This window comes from Apium graveolens, unplaced genomic scaffold (assembly GCF_009905375.1).
Source record: "Apium graveolens cultivar Ventura unplaced genomic scaffold, ASM990537v1 ctg469, whole genome shotgun sequence".
Taxonomy (NCBI): Eukaryota; Viridiplantae; Streptophyta; class Magnoliopsida; order Apiales; family Apiaceae; genus Apium; species Apium graveolens.
The window spans coordinates 23,022-48,119 of NW_027418645.1; the positions used below are offsets into that span (position 1 = coordinate 23,022).

Genomic DNA, 25,098 nt, shown 5'->3' on the forward strand with positions numbered 1-25,098 from the left:
GCAATCAGAAACACACTTACTCAATTTTCTCAGCAATCTGGAGAATCTTTATGTGAGGCTTGGGATCATTACATGGAGATGCTTAGAAAGTGTCCTCACCATGGGATGCCTGACTGGATGATCAATAACTGTTTCTATAATGGTTTGGGTGCTACTTCTAGACCCATGCTTGATGCAACATCAAGAGGAGCCTTGTGGGCTAAAAGTTATGATGAAGCTTATGAATTAATTGAATTAATGGTTGCTAATGAATACCAGAATCCTACTCGGAGACTATCTCAGGGAAAATAGCAGAAATTCTGGAGTTAGATACAACTACTGCTATAGCTGTTCAGCTTAAGGCTTTGACGATGAAGGTGGATTCTTTGGCTAATTATGGAGTTAATCAGATCACTAGTGTTTGTGAGCTTTGTGGTGGTGCCCATGAGACGGAGCAGTGTGCTATTTCTAGTGAATCAGCTCAGTTTATGATCAAATTTTAGAGGTTGCAGCAACCTGTGTCAGCCACATGTCATCCTAACAACCGCAATCATCCTAACTTCAGTTGGAGCATTTCACAGAATGCGGTTCAACAGCCTTATCAGCAGTATCCACCAAAGCAGTACAACCATCCTGGGTTTCAGCAACTGTAATATGCACCAAGACAACAACTCCAGCTGCAACAGTCTAATGAAAAATCTGAATTGGAGGAGTTTAGGCTCATGTGCAAGAGCCAAGCGGTTTCTATCAAAACCTTGGAAAATCAAATTAGACAAATTACCAATGCCTTGCTAAATCGTCAACCTGGTACACTCCCTAGTGACACTGAAGTTCCAGGAAAGAGGGAAGCTAAGGAGAAGGTAAAGGCAATTACATTGAGGTCTGGGAAGGTTGCAAATCCTAAACACTCTCAAGTTTCAGATGAAGAAGCTGTGGCTAAAGAAGAAGTACAGAAGGAAGCTGAAGTGAAACCAAAGAAGACTACTATTTAACACACTCCTCCCGAGGGTAAAATAGGGGAGAAGCAGATCTATCTTCCACCTCCCTTTCCTAAGAGGCTGTAGAAGAAAAAGCTGGATAAGCAGTTTGAGAAGTTTCTGGAGGTGTTTAAGAAACTTCATATCAACATACCTTTCGTTGAAGCTCTTGAACAGGTGCCTAGTTATGCGAAGTTTAACTTTTAATGTGTTCAATACCATGAAATTCCCTATGGAAAATGAAGAGTTCGTAAAGGTGGAGTTGGTCGATTCTATGGTTACTTCAAAACTTGATCAATTGCTAAGGTCTGATGCCTTAGAAAAGGCCTTGTTGGGGAATTCAGATAGTGAAGATGATGAAGGTGATGAGCAGTTGCAATATCAGAATGCTACTCCCTAGAAGCGGAAGATGAATATGGCTTTTAAATCTCTTAGAATGGAGGAGCTGAACAAATATCCAAAGCCCCTCAAGCTATCCATTGAGGAAGCTCCTACACTTGAGCTTAAACCATTGCCCGAACACTTAAGGTATACTTTTTTAGGTGATGCATCTATTTTGCCTGTGATTATTGCATATGACCTTTCAGGTACTGATGAGGAAAAGCTCTTAAGAATTCTGAGAGAGTTCAAATCGGCAATTGGATGGACTATAGCAGATATTAAGGGAATCAGCCCTTCTTATTGTATGCTTAAAATTCTTCTATAGGAAGGTAGCAACCCTACTGTTGAGCAACAGAGATAACTTAATCTAATCATGAAAGAAGTTGTGAAGAAGGAAATTCTCAAGTGGCTAGATGCAGGGATCATCTATCCCATTTCTGACAGTTCTTGGGTGAGTGCAGTTCAGTGTGTGCCGAAGAAAGGAGGTATCACGGTTGTAGCTAATGAGAAGAATGAGCTCATTCCTACTCGGACAGTCACGGGGTGGAGAGTATACATGGATTATAGGAAGCTGAACAAAGCCACGAGAAAAGATCACTTCCCTCTGCCTTTTATTGAACAGATGCTTGACAGATTGGCTGGGAACGATTACTACTGTCTTCTGGATGGCTATTCGGGCTATAATCAGATTTGTATTGCCCTAGAAGATCAAGAAAAGACTACTTTCACTTGTCCATTTGGTACGTTCGCCTTCAGAAGAGTTTCTTTTGGGTTGTGTGGAGCACCTGCCATATTTTAAAGATGCATGATGGCTATCTTCTCTGACATGATTGGTCAGAATGTGGAGGTGTTTATGGACAATTTCTCTATGTTTGGTGATTTATTTGATGAGTGCTTGCAAATTTTTGGCACAGTTCTTAAAAGGTGTGTTGAGACCAATCCAGTTCTTAACTGGGAAAAATGTCACTTTATGGTGCGACAGGGCATTATAGTTGGTCCAGGGTCTCTAGTAAAGGTCTTGAGGTGGACAAAGCCAAGGTGGGGGTCATTGAAAATCTTCATCCACCAATTTATGTCAAGGGAGTTCGTAACTTTCTTGGTCATGCGGGTTTCTATAGGCGGTTCATTAAGGACTTCTCTAAAATCTCTAAACCTTTGTGCAATCTTCTGGAGAAGGATGTCCCATTCAAGTTTGATGATGATTTCCTAGTTGCTTTTGAGTTCTTGAAGAAAAGTTTGATCATGGCACCTGTCGTAACTGCACCTGATTGGAATAAACCTTTTGAGATGATGTGCGATGCAAGTGACTATGCAGTTGGAGCAGTTCTTAGGCAGAGTAAGAACAACATATTTCATGTGGTCTACTATGCTAGTAAGATCCTCAATGGTGCTCAACTGAATTATACTACTACTGAGAAAGAACTTTTGGCCATTATCTACGGTTTTGAGAAGTTTCGATCTTATTTTCTTGGGACGAAGGTGACAGTTTTCACTGATCATGCTGCGATTTAATATCTCGTCTCGAAGAAGGACTCGAAGCCTTGATTGATTAGATGGATTCTTTTGCTTCAGGAATTTGAATTAGAGATCAAGGACAGAAAATGTATTGAGAATCAAGTTAGTGATCATCTCTCTCATTTGGAAGACCCAAGTGCAACTTCACAAGATATGACATTGATAAATGAGTCTTTTCTCGATGAGCAGCTGTTTGGGGTGCAAGAAGAAGAACCATAGTTTGCAGACATTGTGAACTACCTTATGAGTAATATCATGCCTCCAGACTTGCTGTATGCTCAAAGGAAGAAGTTTCTTCATGAGGTGAAGTGGTACATGTGGGATGAACCATATCTGTTTAGGCAAGGAGCTGACAAAATCATTAGGAGATGTATTTCGTACAACGAAACGGGGGGGATCTTGCGAGATTGTCATTCGACTATTTATGGAGGCCACTATGGTGGATAGAAGATTGCAACTTGTGTCCTTCAATCGGGATTTTTATGGCCTACATTGTTTAAGGATGCGCATCACTTTATTTTGAAGTATGGTCGATGCCAGCGTGTGGGTAATATGTCCAAGAGGGATGGGATGACTCTTAATGTGCTTCTCGAGGTTGAAGTCTTTGATGTTTGGGGAATCGACTTCATGGGGCCGTTTGTCTCATCTTGCAATAATCAAGATATCTTGTTGGCGATCGATTATGTATCGAAATGAGTTGAAGTTAAGGCTTTTCTGATAAATGATGCGAAGGTAGTGCTTAATTTTCTTCATAAGCAGATATTCACACGATTTAGGACTCCAAGAGTCATAATCAGTGACGAGGGATCATATTTTTATAATCGCAAGTTCACTGCTATGATGTAAAGGTATAATGTGAATCATCGCATTGCTACAGCTTACCATCCTCAAACTAATGGTCAAGCTGAGGTGTCTAACAGAGAGATCAAGCATATTCTATAGAAATTTATGTGTCCATCAAGGAAGAATTGGTCTTTGATGCTTGATGAAGCTGTCTGGGCATATAGAACAACATACAAGACTCCGTTAGGAATGTCGCCATTTAAGTTGGCTTGGGGTAAGGGGTGTCATTTTCCTGTGGAGCTCGAGCATAAAGCATATTGGGCTTTGAAGAAGTTGAACCTTGATTTGGATGCAGCTGGTAAGAAGAGAATGCTACAATTGAATGAACTCGATGAATTTTGACTTTAAGCATATGAAAATAACAAATTATATAAGAAGAAAGTCAAGAGGTGGCACGATAGGGGTCTGATGCTTAAATCATTTGTGCCGGGGCAGCAAGTTCTTTTGTCTAACTCCTGTCTCCATCTTTTTCATAAAAAATTGAAGTTGAGATGGTCCGAGCCTTTCATAATCAAAACTGTGTTTTTGCATGGAGCTGTGGAGATTTTTGAGAATAATCCAGACCAAGCGTTCAAAGTGAATGGTCAGAGGTTGAAGCACTAATATGGGGATACGGTAAACCGTGAGGTGGTTAGTGCCATTCTATTATCTACTTGATCTCGAGATTCTATGTCAAGCTAATGACGTAAACTAAGCGCTTCTTGGGATGCAACCCAAGTTTTTTGTACATTAGTAGATAGAGGAAGAAGGAAAAAAGAGAAAAATCAGAAAAACAGAAAAATTCAGTGCCAACTACATTAGCACGGCGCGCCCACGCTGAGAAGCGGGGCGGCCGAGCTGAAAAGTCAGTAGCACGGCGCACCCGCGCTGGCATGCGGGGTGGCCGTGCTGGTTTTCCAGAAGCAGGGCGCGCCCACTCCTTTTCCATAACTAATTCTCTCCCAATCTCCTATATATACATAAACTTATACATAAACTTCTCCATCACTTCTCAAAATCTCAAACACACAAATCTCTCTTACAAACTTTTATTCTCTCAAGCTTATTCAATCTCAATGGCACCAAAAAGACAACGAACCCAACTTAGCAGTAGCACCACCGATTCTTCGAGTGCGGGTAGTGTGAGGCCTAGGCTTTTAACTCTCGAGGCTGAGACGGGGTATGTGAGGCTACTTTCGAAGCCTATAGCTAAGGAGCGTGGTTTCCTACCATCGGGGAAAGATGGTAAGTTGTTGGATATGATCTTGGTGATGGGCTGAGTTGCTTTTTACGAGACACCCGCTGCTGTGCCCGTGAGTGTGGTATGTGAGTTCTACACGAATGCTAAGGCGAAGAAGAACTGTTTTATGGTAGTTAGGGGGATGAAGGTGGAGTACAGTGATGAGGCTATTCGTAGGGCGATTGAGCAGCATGAGAGGAGGCCAGAACAGGAGAATTGGAATGAGAAGACTCCAGTGGAGTTTAACTTGGATTTGATTGTTGCTACCCTGTGTGCCTAAGACTCATTGGAAGTTTAAGAAGGGCACGAACGAGTATGCCACTTTCCCTGCATCGTGCATGAACAGGTTTGCACGTGCATGGAATTCTTTTATTTATGTTAACATCATGTCATCTTCTCATGTGCATGATGTTACTGTGGAGCGTACACGTTTGTTATGGGACATTCTTTAGGGAGACTATATGGATCTTTGGATGGTGATTCATCAAGGTATTTTGAGGTTTCTACGAGGGAGTACTACGGGTTCTATACCCTATGCGTCCATTGTGACAAAGCTGTGTGTGGCGGTTGGAGTTTATTGGCCCGCACATGAGCAGCTGCAGCTCTCGAGTGCCCCGATTGATAGTTTGACGCTGTTGAATATGATGGAGTGGTATGGTGGGAAGCCCGATCCTAAGGGGCTTGGATATTATTATGGCCATCTTCCAGGTGAAAGGCCAGCTCTCAGGCATATACTGGTGGTACGGCGCAGGCGAGCAAGGTAGCTTGGAGAGCTGAGTTGGGAGAGAACGGTCCTTCGGGATCACAGCAGTAACATCAAGAGGAAACACATGGCAGTGCTGAGATGAGTTCAGTGCAGTATAGGTGCTTGTTGAGGAGGATGGATGCGATGTATGACATCCATAGTCGCTTTGTACTGGACCTTACCCAGGCCCTGGGGACTGCATTCAAAGCCACATGAGTCGACATCCAGTGGCCAGTATTCAGTGAGGATTTTGTATATCCGCCTCCAGACACTCCTGACACTCCACCCCTTGAGGGTGATGACCCTGATTCTAAGTACGTATGCCTGAATCTTTTCTATTACCTTCACTGAGGACAGTGAATATTTTAAGTTTGGGGGTAGTAGTTAAGGATTATGTGTTTTATGTGAGTCTCATATAGTTTGCATATTCATGCTAGTCTAGTTCATATAGTTGCATATTTGCCATGTACTAGTTTTTTTTATTTTTGTTGATAGTGTGTTCATATAGTTTCATGTATTTGCATTATAACATGATCCCTTAGATGAATTTTCCAAGTAATTTATGATATTGGTGCTAGTGTAGTGATGTTGTGCTTATGGATGTTAAGTCTTATCGAGTTTATTTCCATGCTAGAAACAATTATATTTCACGAAGTCTTATAGCTTTCTTGAGGGCTAGATCATGGTCATGGTTTATTTGTTTGTCAAGGTGTAATCACTTGTTTAAATTTAGAATTTAGGATATTCTCTTAATAATAAAATAGCATAGAAATTTAAAAATTGGAGAAATTTGGATATCATTGCTAGTTGTTGTGGCTAGGTGTCAAATGGCTAGTAGCCGGCTCATTATATATGAGTAGTCTAGGGTTGAACGAGATGGAGCGAAATGCATTTGTTCAGAAATTTGTGAAAAAAAGAAAAAAAAAGAAAAAAAAGAAAAGAAAAAAAATATATATATAAATATATATGTGTTTATGCATAATTGATCATGAGTGAGCTCTTTAATACTCGAGTTATTAAGTTTTTAGAGGACTTGTGCCTAGTGACCTAAGGCTTTTTATAGTCTAAGATCCACTAACCTAACGCTCGCTACATGGGTATTATTGTATAACTCTTTAATGGACCTCACTCATTGCATGGTCAAATAAGCATATTTGTGTTATTTTTGTGTTATGAATAAAAGCGTGAATCCATGTAAAACTCCCATATAAGAATTGAAGTGTTATAAGTTATTTTGAGTTTAGCTTTTATTCTATTTGTAACCTTGTGATTGCTTTGATGAGTAGTGAGTCATGATTATTGATCTAGTTGCGATAGTATATCAGTAAGCATTTGCACACATGCACGTTTCCGGATTGTAAGTTGATTTGTGGGACTTGATTGATCTTTTTGCGAATAACTGCATTTGTTGAGATGGTGTGTGTTGATTGGTTTAGTTATTCTATGGGGATTATTGCATTCATATAGTTTGCATTCATGCATTTTTATTTCTTGTTCTTTGAGTCTGTTTATGCTTGAGGACAAGCATCGATTCAAGTTTGGGGGTATGATGAGTGACATTTATGTCATCTTATAACGCTCCGTAAAGCTTTGAATTGGTGTTTTGTACTCAAGTTGTTCGCATTTTTAACATTTTTTATATTGTTTTGTATTTCACGCAAGTATATTCACGTATACATGCGTGAATATTAGCGCGTATTCTAGCCCTAACAGGTTCACAGGCGCATGTCGCTGCTGAAATTGGGAATTCATCCCTTGAGGGGCCGGAGGATTCATCCCTTGTGGTTGAGGCTCAGTTACTCCCACCTGAGTTCCTCATTGGTTGGATGCGTAGGTTGAATGCGGGGGTGTCTCTACCACTGATGAAATTGTTTGGGTCATCCCAACTGGTGTTCCTTCGGGGGTGTTGTTTCTGCTCCGTGTGTTCACCATGGTTGTTATTATGTCTTCCCACAGACGGTGCCAAATATTATAGGTAAAAACTTAGGGTGTATTTATTTTTAGGGTTCGTGAGCTTTGAGGCTCATTTTGACTGTTCTTGTATTTCATGACTCGATCGACCTTAACAAGATGCGTATATACCTTGCTATATGCTAAGGATCAAGTCAAAAATATAGTTCTAATTTATGGGATGAGACCCCTTATATAGGCATGGAATGCCTTAGAATTAGGTTAGGGTTAGGAGACTTGGTAAAAAAGTCTCAGATTTAGAGTGGACTTTTTGTTGTGTGTTTCATCATGTTGCATGTAAAGAGATTGTGAATATCTCTTGACATGACATATCACTTCTCTCTCTTTCCTCGTTTCTCCTACATGTATTTCGTTTATCTATACTACCTCTTCGACTTCTGTTCCACTTCTATCTCTTCAGTTTCTCTTCTTTAAATATTTCCATTTCCTTTGTTTTTCTCTTTTCATCTTCTCTCTACTCTATTCTCCTAAATCTCTCTACCTCCTCTTTTTTTCACCTAGCCTTTCATTCTTCAATGGCTCTACAAAATACCCACAACACCCGATCACATTCTGACATTCACCGAACCCCAAACCCCGGCGCTTCTGGTTTTAAACATCGACGATTGGGAAATCTTGAATCTGAAGTTTCCAGTCACACTTCATAAAACTCCTTTCCGATACATGTAAAGGCTAGTGGATCAAAGGTTTTTTCCAAACCTATTTTGAAGGAGAGGTTATGTGATTTAGAACTCCTCAATCGAATTGGAGTATCTCAACTTTTTGAATCTGTCGGTCGTGTTTCTTTGTTGTCGCCTCCTGAAGTGATTTACCGAGACCTGGTCAAGGAATTTTATGCTAATTTTCAGATTTTACAAGATAACATTGTGTTTGCGGAAGTCCAAGGAAGTCCTATTTGTTTCAAGGCAGATTTGCTCGCTCGGCTCACTGGTATCTTCGATAAAGGTTCGTGCCCCTTCACTACCCATCAATTTTTTGATGATATTCCTGGTCTCCAGTACGAAGAACAACTCAAGGCAATTCTTGGTGATAATTTTTTCTCTGTCTCAGTTAAACCTCTCTGATCTGCTTCATGTCTCTTAATTATTGTTTCTTTTATTTCATTTAAATGTCCTCCCTAGAAAAAATGGTCGTAATAGGGTTATGTTTCAAGATTCTGTGTTGTTGTCTGTTTTTGTTAAGAAAATCCCTTGCAATATTACCTCTTTGATAATCCATTATATGAGTCATTGTGTAAATCATGAGTCTATGCACTTTCCCTCTCCTGGTTTGTTGTCGAAAGTTTTTGTATATTTTTGTGTGTTGAACCCCAGTGTCATGTCTGATGGAATCTCGGTTGTTTTGATTTATCTGTTTTAACTTCAAATAGTTTAGTTGTTTCGGAGTCTAATGATTTGTTATTTGATGAGTCTCATAGGGGATTTGGTGGTTTTCCAAAATCGCCCAATTATGTTTCTGACCCCTTTGATCAAAATACCAATTTGTTGTTGAACTCCTTGTTCACCAAGCTTAATGGGAACTCTGAAGCTTTAGCTTCAATGAACCAACACTTTGCTTCCATAGAGTCCCTTACTTCTCTCACATCCTAAGTGAGTACGATGTGTGCATTATATGAACTTTTCAATAAGCATGTATGTCAGTCCCTTGATAATATCAATGCCAAATTGTCTGTTCTTCATGCCCATGATAAAAGGGTTGCCAAGACCATTGATTTTGAGCTTGGGACGCTGCAAGAGGGGATGTGTTCGACTGCTAAGGCATGGGAGAAGGAGTTTGTTAAGTTGTTCTGCCAGCTGGGTTCCGAGATAAAGTTTCTATCTCAGCAGCTTTCTACCATACAAGACAAGGCAAAAATTTATTGGCATCGGAAGAAAGATTGGATCGGCGATTGCATTGTGGAAGAAATCACGACACCTTTGCCTCTCCCTGTAGGTCCTCCTCCTTCTGTCTTTGCTATGACTCGTGAGGAATACAAGTTAAAGATTTTTCAGTGGATGCAGGAACGTGATGGTAAAGCTCCTGACCAAGATGATTTTGATAAACTGTTTTCAGACTATGGTCAAGAACCTGTCTTCCCAGCTAAGAAGGACAAGAAAGGCAAAGCTCCAGTAAATGTATATGATCCTAACTGACCCTTTTATGTGATGAAGGGGGGAATTGTTTATGTTTATTTTGCTGTTAAGACTATGTTTTCTGTTGGTGGTTTAATTTTGTTTCCGACTATGATGATTTATTGGATGATTGATGGTTTTGAACTTGGTTTCTTATGGTACTTATTTATTAATATTTCAAACCTGGAACCCTGGTTTAATGGGTGGGTTTCTTTATTTAAATCTATTATCCACTTCAAAATATGTTAATGTGTTTGAGACTGTCTCTTTTACTTGTTGTGTCTCATTTACATATCATTGTCTCATTCATACATTTGTTGCATAAATATCATAAACTGAAAAATAGTCTCTGTTGCTACTAACTCTCTTAAACAGGGCTTAAAGTGTTTTTGATAGGGGGATCTTTCATTCTCTTTATTATCATCATAAAAGGGGGAGAATGTTAGCTTACAGGTTTATGATGATCTTATTTCAGACATTCAATCGAGAACACATCAACATGGTTTCCAAGAATGCAGTTTTGATGAAGTCGGTTTATTAGGGTTTATGTATATCTTGTTTGAATTGATAACTCATTCCTCTTATTCTCAAACAAACTCTATATGATAAACCTTCTTTGAAACATTCAAGACTTATCTTTTACTAGGTTTATCCTTTTGAAACAAACTAACAGATTACTCTTTAATGATTTATTTAAATTATTTTTAAACAAAACCGTGTCAACCTTATCTATCTTATCTATTGTTTGAAAATCAAATCTTTCAGAACTTGTGCCTATAAATATAACTCATATATTCAGATTTGACACTAATGCTTACACGCCTTATTCTTTATCTGAAATATAATTCTTGTTCTCCATTCTTATATTAAATATCCAGTCGAGCAAGATTATAGTTTGAGTTTTAATTCACATATTTATTCATTATAACGTGTATTCATAACAACTTGTGTCGGGTTGTGAAAAAGCCTTGATTTCAGAAGAGTAGCCAAGGTAGCCAGTGGGCTAGGATATAGCAGGTATGCTAGGTAGCAAGTGTGCTAGGGAAAGGTTTCTTTCGGGGCTATCTTTTATAATGAAGGAAAAGATTTTAAGTTCTTTTATTGAAGTTGATATAATACATTCTCTTTGCTAGTTGGCATGGGGACTTGGATGTAGGCCATATACTAGGATTAAGGGTCGAACCAAGTGAAAACTCTTAGTGTTCTGTATTGTTTAATTTCTTTATTATTGTATTTATTTTCCAGTAATTTATATCCTGCAGATTAATTGAGACTGTCTCATTGTCTATCTCATTCGTAAAGGGTCTGTCCCATTTACAACAGAGACTGTCCCATTTGTCTTTTCAATTAGAATATCGTATATATAGATTGTGCCTCTAAATTTCAAGAGATAATCATGGAGAGTAATTGTAGGGATTTGATTACTTAAGGATTACATGATAGTAGCAAATTAACAAACTCATCTGTTAGTCCTAATTTAGCAAGGTTTAACATAACTTCAAATATGTTTTATGAGCTTGAGGACGAGGATACTATTGGGCTGAAACAAAAACTACCTATTGATGCTCTTAAAACTAGAGAATATGATAATAGAGTCCAAATATATTTTGATGAAAAGAAAAAGTTTAATGATCTTCTTATGCACGAAGAAATTTACTGGATCAGCGTGCAAAGGTCTTTTGGCTTGAACAAGATGATTCAAATTCAAAAAAAATTCATGCCACAGCTTGCAGCAGGAAAAAGATGAATCATATATCATCTTTAAAATCTGATGATTGAAAGGTATTGACTGATCATAATGAGCTTTGTGATTTGCTGAAACGCTACTACTCCCATATTTTCACTGCAAATGATGTTAGAAGTAATTATCCTCATCAGGAGAACGAAGTGAGAATGTCTAATTCCCAAAATAACATGTTAACTGCTCAGCTTTCTTTTGAAGAATTCACTAATGCTGTTAAAAGCATGCACCCGAACCAAACAAGTGGACTGGATGGTCTCATTCCTGTTTTCTTTTAATATTTTATGAAAACTTCTTGGGAAGAAAGTTTTAAAATTTTGCCAACAGTGACTAAATGATTGTAAGTTCTCACCGGGTATCAATAATGCTACTATTGTTCTTACTAACCTTTAACCCCTACGATACACGAGCTAGCTTTTTTTAAAAATTTAATATTTTAGTCAATAGGTTTACAGGTTTTGGTAAATACCTACAATAATGGATTTTTTTCCTTGTTTTAGCTTTGCGAAAATGACATTTTTACAATTTTTAAAGTAATACACGTCAACGGTAAAATTAAATGGATGAAATTTTAATGTACAAAACATATATGGTCTATAGTATATTCACATATATGCAAGTTTCAAGTGACTACTTTTTCGTTGACCATTTCGTTTTGTAATTATATAATTTGTTACTCATAATTTGTTTTGTTTTTCATAGTGCAGCTAGATAGCCTTCATAATTTTTTTTATATAATACTAAGAAATAAGCAAGAAAATAATCCTATTTTTTATTGAGAATCCAAGTATTGTCTCTACATATATCATTACCAATGATACATTTATATTTGTTTGTATGAAACTTGCAGCTCTTTGAACATGGCTTGTGTTGAACTTTTCCAGGATTATAGGCCAAGAATGAGGGAGATTTTAAAGATGATTACAGATGCGAGAGCGCAAGGGTTTTCTGGTAATAGTGATCATTCTCTAGGGAGATGGTCAAATAGTGTCCAGAGCTTGCCGAGGGATGAGCACTTGAGCATTTGAGCATCAGACTAACTTTTAGACATCCAAGAATCAAGAATCTTGACAAAATAAAGACCATCCCAGATATGGAACCTCCATGCTCTGTTAAGGATGTTCAGAAACTCACTGGAAGGATTGCTTCTCTGGGACGGTTCATCTCCAAGTCTTGAGACAAGTGACTGCCATTCTTCAAAGTTTTAAAGAAAGTACAAGATTTTGCCTAGACTAATGAAAGTCAGATGGCACTTGAGGAATTGAAAAAATACATGGTTCAAGCCCCTTCATTTGCCAAACCAGTTCTAAATGAAACTTTGTATTTGTACTTGGTTGTTTCTAAAAATGCCTTGAGCGTTGTTTTGGTGAAGAAGGAAGCCAAAGTCCAAAAACCTGTCTATTATGTCAGCAAGATTCTGCACGGAGCTAAGTTGAACTATTCAATTATAGAAAAGTTTGCTTTGTCCTTGGTCATGGAATCAAGAAAGTTACGTCCCTACTTCCAAGCACATAAAATCAAAGTTTTAACAAATCAGCATTTGAGAAACATCATTCATAGTCCTAAAGCCACTGGAAGGCTTATCAAATGGGCCATAGAGCTTGGGAAATATGGTATTAAGTATAAACATAGAACAAAGATTAAAGCTCAGGCCTTGGCTGACTTCGTGGTTGAATGTACCATCGACAACCAAGAAGTCGGGGGAAGGAAGATACACCTCAAGATATGGATGGAAAAGTTGGAGATAGGAAAATGGAGAATAAAGAGTTCTGGGTGCTCTATTTTGATGGGGCATTAAAAACAAATTTGAGTAGGGTTGGGCTAGTTTTACAAAGCCCCGATGGTTTCTTGATTAAGTACGTTATAAAGTTTGATTTTCCTACCATAAAAAATGAGGCGGAATATGAAGCCATCATAGCAAAATGTGGCCTATCTGGAACCTTGAGGGTTAAAAACTTGAAGGTCTATGGAGACTCAAAACTTATGGTATCCCAAGTCAATGCAATATTTGAGGCAAGAGATGAAATCATGGCCATATATGTGTGACTTGTGAAGGTTGTGATGACTTAGTTTGACGAATGTCATGTTGGGTACCACCCAATGGACGAAAACTCCAAGGCAAATGCGTTGTCCAAGTTTGCCTCCTCAAAAGTTCAGAATAGTTCTAGAAGCGTATACTTCCATATTTTGAAAACGTGAAGCATTGATATTAAGTTGGTCGCCCCTATTGGGCTTGGAGAGCCATGTATTGATCCCATAAAGGCTCACCTTCTAACCGGGTGGCTCCCCAATGATACAATGAAAGCACGAAAGCTATCTGTGCGAGATTTGAGGTATTCCCTAATAGATGGGTCTTGTATAAGAGGTCTTTTGTGATTACCTACCTGTGGTTACTCTGGCCTGATGAGGCACGACTAGCTCTTGAAGAGGTACATGAAGGCATTTGTGGCCAACACTTGGGGATCAGAGCGCTTGCTCACAAGATTACTCATTTAGGATTCTATTGGCCGAGATGATGGCCAATTCTAAAGATTACGTAAAGAAGTGTGATCGCTTTCAAAATCATGCAGCAATTGTTAGATAGCCACATGAGATGTTGACTTCCAAGAACTCTCCCATCCATTTTTCTATGCGGGGTATAAATATTCTTGGACCTTTCCCGATGGCCACTGAACAATTTTTTTTTTATTGTGGTAACTGATTACATCTGTTACATATTGAATTCTCAATGATCAGAAGAAGCTCAGGATATGGCTGTTCAGGTGTCATCAGGATCTGATGTACGGTTAGGATTTGGCATGACATCAGTATTTGAATGTCATCAGTATTTGAAGACAGTCAACATTAGAGAATTTGTTCTGTTCCTTATAATATGGAGCAAATATCTGTTACATCTAAGTTATAGGACTTTATCTGTTTAATTTAAGATATGTATCAGTTTCAGTTAGTTTTTGATAATGCATATCTTAGATTAATTTATTGTAGATGTGTAGTATATAAACATAGTTTAGGTCATCACTTAGAGAGTACTCTCGAGGATCATTTGACCTAGCAGCTCTCAAGAACATCAATATTTCTTGAGAGGATTTTATAACAGTTTTTATCAGAAATATAAAAAGCTATTATATTTTATTACTTGTTCAAAACATTTATACAATTGTATCCAACCCCCCTTAAACAATTGTATTTTTACTTGCCAACAATTGGTATCAGAGCTCACTGATAAATTTACAATCAGAAACGATCTAAACATGTCTCTGAAAAAGTATGAAAGCATTAAAATTCCCATTCTGAAAAAGACTGAATATCCAACATGGACGGTGAAGATGCTCATGTACCTGGAAGCTACAGATCCAGATTATCTAGACGTAATCAATGATGGACCCTTCATGCCAACAAAACTGGTGCCTGCAACTCCTACTGTTGCTGAACATTATCAACTGAAGGAGAGGACAGAATGGACACCAGAAGAGAAAGTAGCTGTGCTGAAAGATGCAAAGGTAAGAAACATTTTGCATAATAGTCTTGATTCTGTGATGTCAAACAGGGTTATAGCCTACAAGATTGCCAAAGAGATCTGTGATGCTCTTGAAACTCAATGTCAAAGAACCATGGCCATCCAGAAGAACAGAAGGGCTGTTCTAATTCAAGAATATGAACACTTCGAGGCCAAGCCTGATGAAAGTCTCAGTGACATATATGATAGATTTCTAACCCTACTAAACAATATATCTTTGGTGGGAAAGGCGTATGATCGAGAGGATTCAAACATTAAGTTTCTGAGAGCCTTGAGTGAAGAATGGGAGACTCAGACTTCAATCATACGACATCAGTATGATCTGGAAGTAATTACTCTGGATGAAGTCTACGGCATGCTGAAAACTCATGATTTGGAAGTTCAGCAAAGGAGAGAGAGGAAAAGCAACAAAGGGAAATCTGTTGCTTTGAAAGTGAATGATAAAGCTTCAAGAGAAAAGTTCGCTGAAGCTGCAAGAAATAAGAACAATTTTCCAGAATCAGATACTGATGATTCATCATCAAATCCTAATAATGATACTGATTCTGAAACTGATGAGAACATGACAGATTCCGATGTCATGCCAATGGCCGCATTGCTGGTTAGGGGCTTCAGGAGGATGCAATTCAGGAATTCTAAGAACAACAGAAGCTTCAGGAAGAAGTTTACTGGAAGTGAAAGGAAGTCAACTGGGAGAAAAGATGGAAATGACTCTAGAGCTAGAAAGGTAGACAGGACAAAGATCAAATGGTGATGAACCTGGTCACTTTGCCACAGAGTGCAAGAAAACAAAGCATGACAAAGGGAAGAGCAAAGCCCTGATCACATCAAGCAAGAATTGGGTGGACTCCTCTGATTCTGAAAATGAAGACACATGCTATGCACTGATGGCCAGTCTTGATGATCCTGCTGCTTCTGAGCCTAAGGTACAAACTCATTTCTTCTCTTTTGATACTGAAAACATATCTGAATTGAAATGTATTCTTAAATCTTTGCATGATAATTTTAAGAATAAGACTCTAGAAAATGATAAACATATAACTGAAATTGAGATCCTGAAGTCTAGGAATGAACAGTTAGAGTCTGACTTAATAAATTAGATAGAATTGAAGAAATAATGTGAGAGAGCTAAACATTCAGTTAAGATTCTTGAGGCTAGATACAGTATGTTAGAAAAGGATCTAGAAAATGAGAGAAAAACTCTTAAAGCCTGGACTATTTCAGGAAAAAAGGTTCATGAGATAATCTCAAAGAAAAACTGGAAAGAATGCTTACGCTATAAAGATGGAGTTAAGGATGTTAACACTGAAAATAAAATTACTCTTAAAACTCCTGTTAAGTTTATCTCTTCAAAAGCTGATGAACCCAAATCCACTTTTGAAAAGGGTTCAACATCAGTATCACAAGAAAAACTGGTAAGTGATAAAACTCTAAGAAAGGAAAGCAATGAAACCATTATGTCCGTTAAGAAAGAAAAGAACACAGGACTTTTGTCATCAAGACAATTGAAAGAGAAAATATCTGAGGTTACTGACAAACGTCAAGTAAAAAGTCCTAAAAGAAATAAGAATGGTAATCAAGGTATTTCTAAGGATTCAAATTCCAAGGTTGTTCCCAATGCTCCTAGGAAAACTTGTTTTAACTGTGGAAATACTAATCATCTTGCTATTGATTGTAGGAGGAATAAGAAAAAGAAAACTGCTATTCCTGAGTCTGATATTAGGGGTAGATCAGTATTTTATAAACCATAAAATCCTTGTTTTCATTGTGGTAGTAGTTGGCATTCGATTTATACTTGTAGTTCTTATCACAAGTTGTATCACAATTACTATGAACCTTTGCCTAAGTTTAATAAAGTTGCTTGTGTGCTTAATTCTGTTGCTTTTACTAAATTTGCTTCTGACAAGACAAATCCTGACAAAGGAAAAACTGTCAAAAGTACTCCTGACACACAAAGGATTAAGTTATCCAAAAAGAGGGCCACAAGTGTGGGCCTTAAAAATCCTTCGAATTAATTATTCTTCTGATTGCAGGGCAACAAGAAAAATACACTTGTCTCGGATAGTGGATGTTCAGGACACATGACTGGAAATAAATCCCTGCTGTCAGAATTTGAGAAGAAGGTTGGCCCAGATGTATCTTATGGAGATGGAAATATAGGACATACTCTTGGATATGGTAACTTGATAATTGGAAAGGTAGCAATAGAAAATGTAGCTCTGGTGGATGAACTGAAGCATAATCTTCTGAACATCAGTCAAATCACTGACAGAGGTTATCATATGGTATTCTATGACTCACACTGTGAAGTTGTTCATAACAAGTCAAAGAAAATTGTCTTGATAAGATACAAACATGGTAACATTTATGAAGCAAGGCTACATCAAATTCTTAAAAAGGAAGCTGATTGTCTTATCTCTAAGGTATCAGTAGATGAGAGATGGAACTGGCATAAGAAGCTCTCACATCTCAACTTCAATTTAATCAATGAACTTGCCAAGAAGGAGCTTGTAAGAGGATTTCCAAACATGCTATACTCAAATAATGGACTTTGTGATGCTTTCCAAAAGTCTAAACAAAGAAGAGTATCTTTCAAAAGAAAAACAGAATTCTCTATCTCTGAGCCATATCACATGCTGCACCTGGACCTTTTTGGACCAGTGAACATAATGTCCATCAACAAGAAAAGGTACACACTTATAATTATTGATGATTTCACTAGATATACATGGGTTTATTTTCTACACATGAAGGATGAAACTCCAGAAATTCTTCTGGACCGCATAAGGCAAATTAAAAATGGATCTACTCACAAAGGGAAAATCCTGAGAAGTGAAAATGGCACTGAATTCAAGTACTCAAAGATGGAGGAATTATGCAAGTACAAAGGCATAGAGCAACAATTCTCAGCTCCTGGTACACCTCAGCAAAATGGTTTTGTTGAGAGGAAGAACAGAACCTTGATTGAAGCTGGCAGAACTCTGCTAGAAGAAGCAAAACTACCCACTTACTTTTGGGCTAAAGCAGTAAACACAGAATGTTATACGCAGAATATCACTCTGATAAACATACATGGTGTTACTCCTTATCAAATTCTAAAAAAAAAGAAGCCCAGTCTCAAATATCTTCATGCATTTTGATGTAAGTGCTTTGTTTTGAGAACTCATACTGATCAGCTTGGAAAGTTTGAATCAAAGGCTGATGAAGGAATCTTTGTTGGATACTCACCATCAAAAGCATACAGAGTGTTCAATTTGAGAACATACATTATAGTAGTCTCCATAAATATATCTTTCGATGATAAAAAGATTCCTGGTTTTGAAGAAGACACTCATGAAAGCTTAATCTTTGTAAAAGAAAATGCATTATTGGGATCTGGATCAAACTCTAATGAACTGTCATATCCCGATGATCCAAATCCTGACACTCCTTCAGATTCCGAAGATAATCACTATACTAATGATCCTGCACATGTTGAGGGGGAGCAACAGCAATGGTCAGCTGATTGTACTAACACTGAAGAATCATCTCAAGATTTTTCTCAATCTAATCTCTCAAAATCCAATGCTGATTCAACATCAGATGAACATGAGTCAAGTCTCAATATCTCATCAGAGATAACAGAACAGATTCAGGGGGAGCCTCAAATGCATTTCAAGAGGCATACAATTCAGGAGGAGCATCTAGCTCCAGAAGGACACTTCCCAGTGCCAGAAAATGGACTAAAGATCATACTCCTAATGTGATCATTGGAAATCCTGATGATGGTGTGAAGACAAGAAGTGCAACTCAGATTGAATGTTTATATCACAACCTACTTTCAAAAGAAGAGCCAAAGAAAGTAGAAGATGTACTCAAGGATACAGATTGGGTCATGGTTATGCAAGAAGAATTGAATGAATTTGAAAGAAATGAAGTGTGGAAGCTGGTGCCTAGACCTAAGAACAGGTCAATTGTGGGCACAAAGTGGGTCTTTAAAAACAAGACCGATTCTGATGGAACAATCATCAGAAATAAGGCAAGGTTGGTGACTAAAGGATATTCCCAACATGAAGGTATTGACTATGATGAGACATTTTCTCCTGTTGCTAGGTTGGAAGCAATCAGAATCTTCTTGGCATATGCTGCTCACAAGAGGTTCAAGGTCTTCTAAATGGATGTCAGGAGTGCATTTCTCAATGGAGAACTTGAAGAAGAAGTCTATGTTAAACAACCACCAGGATTTATGGATCCCAAACATCCTGACTATGTTTACAGACTTGATAAAGCACTCTATGGACTGAAGCAAGCACCTAGAGCATTGTATGAAACCCTTGCTCAGTTTCTACTTAAAAGTGGATTCAAAGGAGGTACAATACATAAAACTCTATTTTATCTGAATAAAGGTAAAGATTTGCTTTTAGTCCAAATTTATGTGGATGATATCATTTTTGGATCAACTAATCAAACACTGTGTGATAAGTTTTCAAAGTTGATACAATCAAGATATCAAATGAGTATGATGGGAGAGATGAGCTACTTTTTTGGCTTGCAGATTAAACAGACTGATAATGGCATCTATATCAATCAGTCCAAGTATACAAGAAATCTACTGAAGAGGTTTAATATGCAAGAAAGTGTAACTATAAGTACTCCTATGGCAACTGCTACAAAACTTGATCCAAATGAAGGTACAACAGTTGATGTCACATCTTATAGAGGTATGATTGGTTCTTTGTTGTACCTAACTGCTAGTAGGTCGGACATTATGTTTGACACTTGTTTGTGTGCAAGATTTCAGGCAAATCCAAGGGAGCCATATCTTATTGCAGTAAAGAGAATTTTCAGATACCTCAAGGGTACTGTTTCACTTGGACTTTGGTATGCAAGGGAAGATGATTTTGCATTATGTGGATATTCAGATGCTAATTTTGCTGGATGCAAAATAGACAGGAAGAGTACATTAGGGAACTGTCAGTTCTTGGGAGGCGCATTAGTCTCATGGTTCAGCAAGAAGCAGAAATCTATTTCTACTTTAACTGCTGAGGCTGAATATATTGCATCTGGAAGTTGTTGTACTCATTTGTTATGGATGAGAAATCAGCTCATGGTCTATGGATTATCATTCTCACAAATTCCTATTTATTGTGATAGTTAAAATGCTGCTATTGCTATGACAGGAAATCCGGTACAACACTCTCCTCCAAAGCACATCAGTATCAGATATCAGTTCATAAGAGAGCATGTCATGGAATGAAGCATAGAGCTTCATTTTGTTCCTACTGATCAGCAGCTGGATGATATTTTCACAAAGCCATTACCTGAAGTAACATTTACAAAGCTTTTGAATGAACTTGGTATGGTTAATTGGGACAAGTAAATTTTTATTTCAATGTATATTTGATCAAATCCTGATGTATATTGATCAAATCCTGATATGTCCTAAATGTTGTGTTTTTAGATATTATGCCAGAAATATTTGATGTATTCTATTTAATATGCATGACAAATTAAGTGAATTTATTTTCTAATTGTGCATGTTTGAATAAATATATCACTCTCATCATTACACATCAGTCTAGGGAGACGCGCCTTAAAAAGAAACTTTTTGTTAATTCATTAAGTTAACTCTTCAGTTAATAATTGGTCAGTCTCTTAGTCCCTTTATATTCTCTTGGTTATTTAAATGACCGCTCATCCTTCAGTAAAATCACATCTTTTCCTACTTAAACACATCTTTTGATTTCTCTTAAACAATGGCAAACTCCGGCTGGTTTTACTGCTATGGCATAAGTATTGTGACTATTTTTCGAAATGGAATCCAGATTTCATATCCCATCAATGACATTCCATACAACATCTAGATTCAACTTCCAGACAACATCAAAAATGATCTTCTGTTTTCCAAAGAGAATTTCATCTCTACAATCTTAAACAGCAGGAGAAAATCATTCGTCTTGCTGTTTTCTTTACTAAAAGTAGGAAGAAGAAGAATTAAACATCCTTCATCCATTTCTCTTCACCGTCAGCTTTGTCAGGCATCTTAGACCAAGGCTGTTGATGTTCAACTTCTTAGACTAGGATTATCTTATAATCTTTTGCATGTAATCTACAAATTTCATGAAATGTACTCTTTTGATATATTAATGAAATTTCCTTTTACAAGATTAGTCTATGTTTCTCTCGAATTATATGCATGTGAATGTTCTTTTTGAAGCCTATTAATGTTTACTTTATCTACTTGAATTGTATTTCTTGATGAATGTTTTGATTAAAATTGTGTTTGCTAATAATTTATGATGCTTTGACAAACAAATGTTGAATTTGAATCGACATATCCTGAGTTAGTCAAATCCTGACAGAAGAAAGGTCTCAAATCCTGACGATAGGTCAGCACGTTCTAATTTAGATTATTAGTGTTAATCAACCTCTGAGTAAGTTTTACTGTTACAATTAAGTGTCTCACTTAATTAATGATTAATGGTGGATTATTAGATAAACAACTTTCTACGGTTGTGTCTTGATATAACTGTATGTATTTTGTATTTACTTTCGCAATTTACTCCACCGTTCGACTCAATTACTCAGTATTTTTTTCCTGTTCGAAGTCAAATTCGCTAAGTTACCTCCTTCATACGAGTGTGTTATACCTATTTCTGAATAGTGAAGCTATAAAACTAGAAGAAATTCTATGACATAATTCATCATACACATAGTTTCACTGTGCACATCTCACACTTACTCTCCCTCACAAGCTATTCACATCATGACAATTTCTGAAGTTTCACCACTCTTCAGTCAAACCACAATCATTTATGGAAACACATTTGGCACTAATAATTACTTAGCTCTACTTACACATCAGCAGCTACCATCATCTTTTTATGATATTCAGGATTTTCTTCATCTATGTCCAATTGGGTATACTCTCACAAATCCTGTTAAGGTGTCATACAGGGCTGTCATGCAGGTCTGGAACACAGCTGTGGTAAATTCAACACATACTGGATTTTCCTTTGAGTATAAGGACCAAAGATATGAAGTTGATGCTGACATTCTGCTTCAAGCCTTGAGATTGCCGGCTCTTGATGGTGCTCCTGATACTCATACCAATGAGCAACTGTTTGATATGCTAAGGACATTAGGCTATCAAGGAGAAATCATAACCATTGGAAAACTGGTCAGAACTAAACTGAAAAGAGAGTGGAACTTTTTCTTTGACTGCATCAGTAGGTGTTTCTTGAACAAGACAACAAACTTTGATGCTCTTTCATCCACTTCCCTGAGAATTGGATACTCTCTTCTTAACTCTGGTAATTTTGATTATGGTAGTACTATATTACAGTTCATAATTGCTAGGAGAGTAGATGCTTCAGGAGTAATAGGGTATACTAGGTTTTTGCAACTGATTTTCAATTTTCTATGCCCTAATTCTATGTTTGATGATGATGAATTACTCCCTGTTTTTCAAATTTCTGAAAAAGCAATCACTGATCATTTTAAAAGGGATGAAAATAACAAATTTTCAGGACCACCCTTTCTTCCTAGAGAGGTCAGGAAATTTCTATTAAGAAATAGACCTACCCCTACACAAGTACCTACAAATCCTGATGCTGGCACCTCTATCACACTAATGCTAAGACTCTAAGAAATCACATATCTTATTTCTAACACAAGCATTTCTTCTTCCAAACAGCAAACACAATAAGCCTCTAAATTAGCCTCCTCTGCTATCTCTCAAAAGACATCAGTTGTAACAAAGAAAAGGCTATTTAAGAAATCTGTCACATCTGGACAGAAAGCTAAACAAGTCTCGCTGAGTGAGAGTGAGAAGAAAGAAGACTGCTTTCCACTCAGGAAATGAAGACTGGTCATACAAGAAGATTCTGAATCAGATGATCAGATGTCAATAGGGTCCCTGTTAAAAATCAGAAAGTTCATTGATCTAAATCCTGATGACTTGATTGACACTACTGAAACCAAGGAGCCAACTACTGATGCTAGTGCTCTGCTTGACAAGCTTCCAGTATCTGAAGCAATTGTTGAACACAAGAAAACTGTAAAGATCCAGTTGAAAAGAAAAAGTGAAGAAGTAGTTGGATACATCAGAAAGATGAAGAAGACTCATCCTCTTGACAAAGATGTTAGTACGCAAGAACCTAGGTCTCAAAGGGATTTAGCAACTACAATACATCCAGTCACACAAGAACCATCTTTTCAAAGGGGAGATGCAGACAATGAGGCGGTATATATTATTGTTACTATTGCTCAGAGTGACCTTTTTGCTGACTCTGTTCAACTACTACAGGAAAAGAAAACTCATCAGGAGATACTGTTAAAGGTGGATGCAATCATAAATGATCCCATTTTTGAGAAGAGCACATAAGAACATTCACCAAACATTGCTGAAGCAGCTCAAATGTCTCAGACTCCACAAGAACCATCAGTTCAAAGTACTGATGTTGGTCTTTCACCTTCTCCTAACAGATCAAATCCTGATGGTACAACAACTCCTACTGAGAATCATCCTTCAACTGCACTAGCTACAATTGATGCCATTACTAGTTGCTAGTTTGAAAAAGCATCATGATGTGCTGTTTGTTCCTCCACTTTCATCACTTCCACTTGAGCAATCACCTTCAGGTATTGCTAACTTCTCATATATTCTCATATTTTTATGATTATAAATAGTCTCTTATTTGAGGTTACCTCTATCTATATGAGAAGCATACAACTCTTCTCAGCCATCTCTTATTTCTTTGTTATATGTGTGATTGCGCCTTTCTGTGATACTGTGTGAAAATATCAGATTTAAAAAAAAAAGAAAAATATTTTGAGTGGCAGTCTCCTGTACTGGCAAAAGGAGAGGTAGTTTTGAGACAAGAATCTTATAAGTTTTTCTTTACTTATAAAGTTTCATCTGTGAGAATAATGTTACTTTTAAAAGTAATATATTGTGTGAGAAGTGATGAGATCACTTGAAAAGAACAGAGAGATTTAGGTGTTACCATGTTTCTGTTTCAGGATCCCATCAGCCACAAGCATTTCTTGCAAAGAATCTGGATAAAGGCAAGTCAATTCTGCCTGGTTCTGCAAATTCTTCTAATGGCTTGTCTGATGCTGATAATGAAAGTGATGCAGATGATTCTGATACAGCTCAGCTTAAAACTGTGATTGATGCATCTAAGAAGTCCAATATTGGTTCTTCTTCTCACTTCACTGAAAATTCTTCTTATTACAATATTGATGCTGAGTATTTTAGATAGACAAAATGGGATTATAACTGGAGACTTGCAAATACTTCTATCTCGTCTGCTGTTGGCCTACAACACATTCATCGTGCCTATGATGAAATTCAAACTCCTGATCTGAAGTTGCATCTTAAGGCCTCAACCATTTCTGTTAAAGGAATTCACTCTGAACTTGATGAAATGAATAAGTCTCATGCCGGTGTCAAAGAGAAAATTGATAGATTTTTGCTTCACACACCTAACTCAGCTGAAATTAAAAGTGTGAAAAATACCATCAAAGATGTTGTTAAATCTGAAGACGACATGGCCTCTAAACTTTCCTCCTTAGAAGACAAGGTTTCTTCTATAGGTGACAAACTGGATGCTCTGTTTTCTCTTCTTTCAAATGTTGATGCCAAAAAGGGGGAGAAGATAGTTGCTACAAAATGTACACCAGATTCTATTTAGACAAATGATAAAGATATTCATGATGATGGTGATAAGAATAATCCAGTTACAGATGTTCAAATTGCTTTTACTACTCAACAACTTCAACATTCCAAGAAGAATGATCCTTCAGGACAAAGGAAGTCTACTGGTGCTTATAAAGCCAAGCACAAGACTACTGCTGGTGCTCCTGAGGATGATGATATTAAAATCTCAAATTTAGCAGATGCTAAAGGGATGTTCTTTCCTTACAGGCATAAGGAAACAGGTGAAGAGATTGTCTTGTACTACAAAAAGAAGAAGTTTGAGCAAAAGAATGCTATGAGTGCTCTTGGGTATATAACTGAAGAATTTCTTGATCTAACACCTGAAGAAGCAGTTTTGTAATAAAAGGATCTTTTGGCTCAAATTGAAGCTGAAGCTAACACTTCTAAAGGAAGAGG

The 25,098-nt window shown here is 37.4% G+C and overlaps 1 non-coding gene across 1 annotated transcript; it reads right to left on the reverse strand.

The window, feature by feature from the left end:
- LOC141702146 (small nucleolar RNA R71) lies at positions 1 to 107 on the reverse strand. Its single transcript, XR_012567030.1, has one exon. It is a non-coding gene; the product is annotated as a small nucleolar RNA R71 (small nucleolar RNA).
- Positions 108 to 25,098: the final 24,991 nt, after the last annotated feature.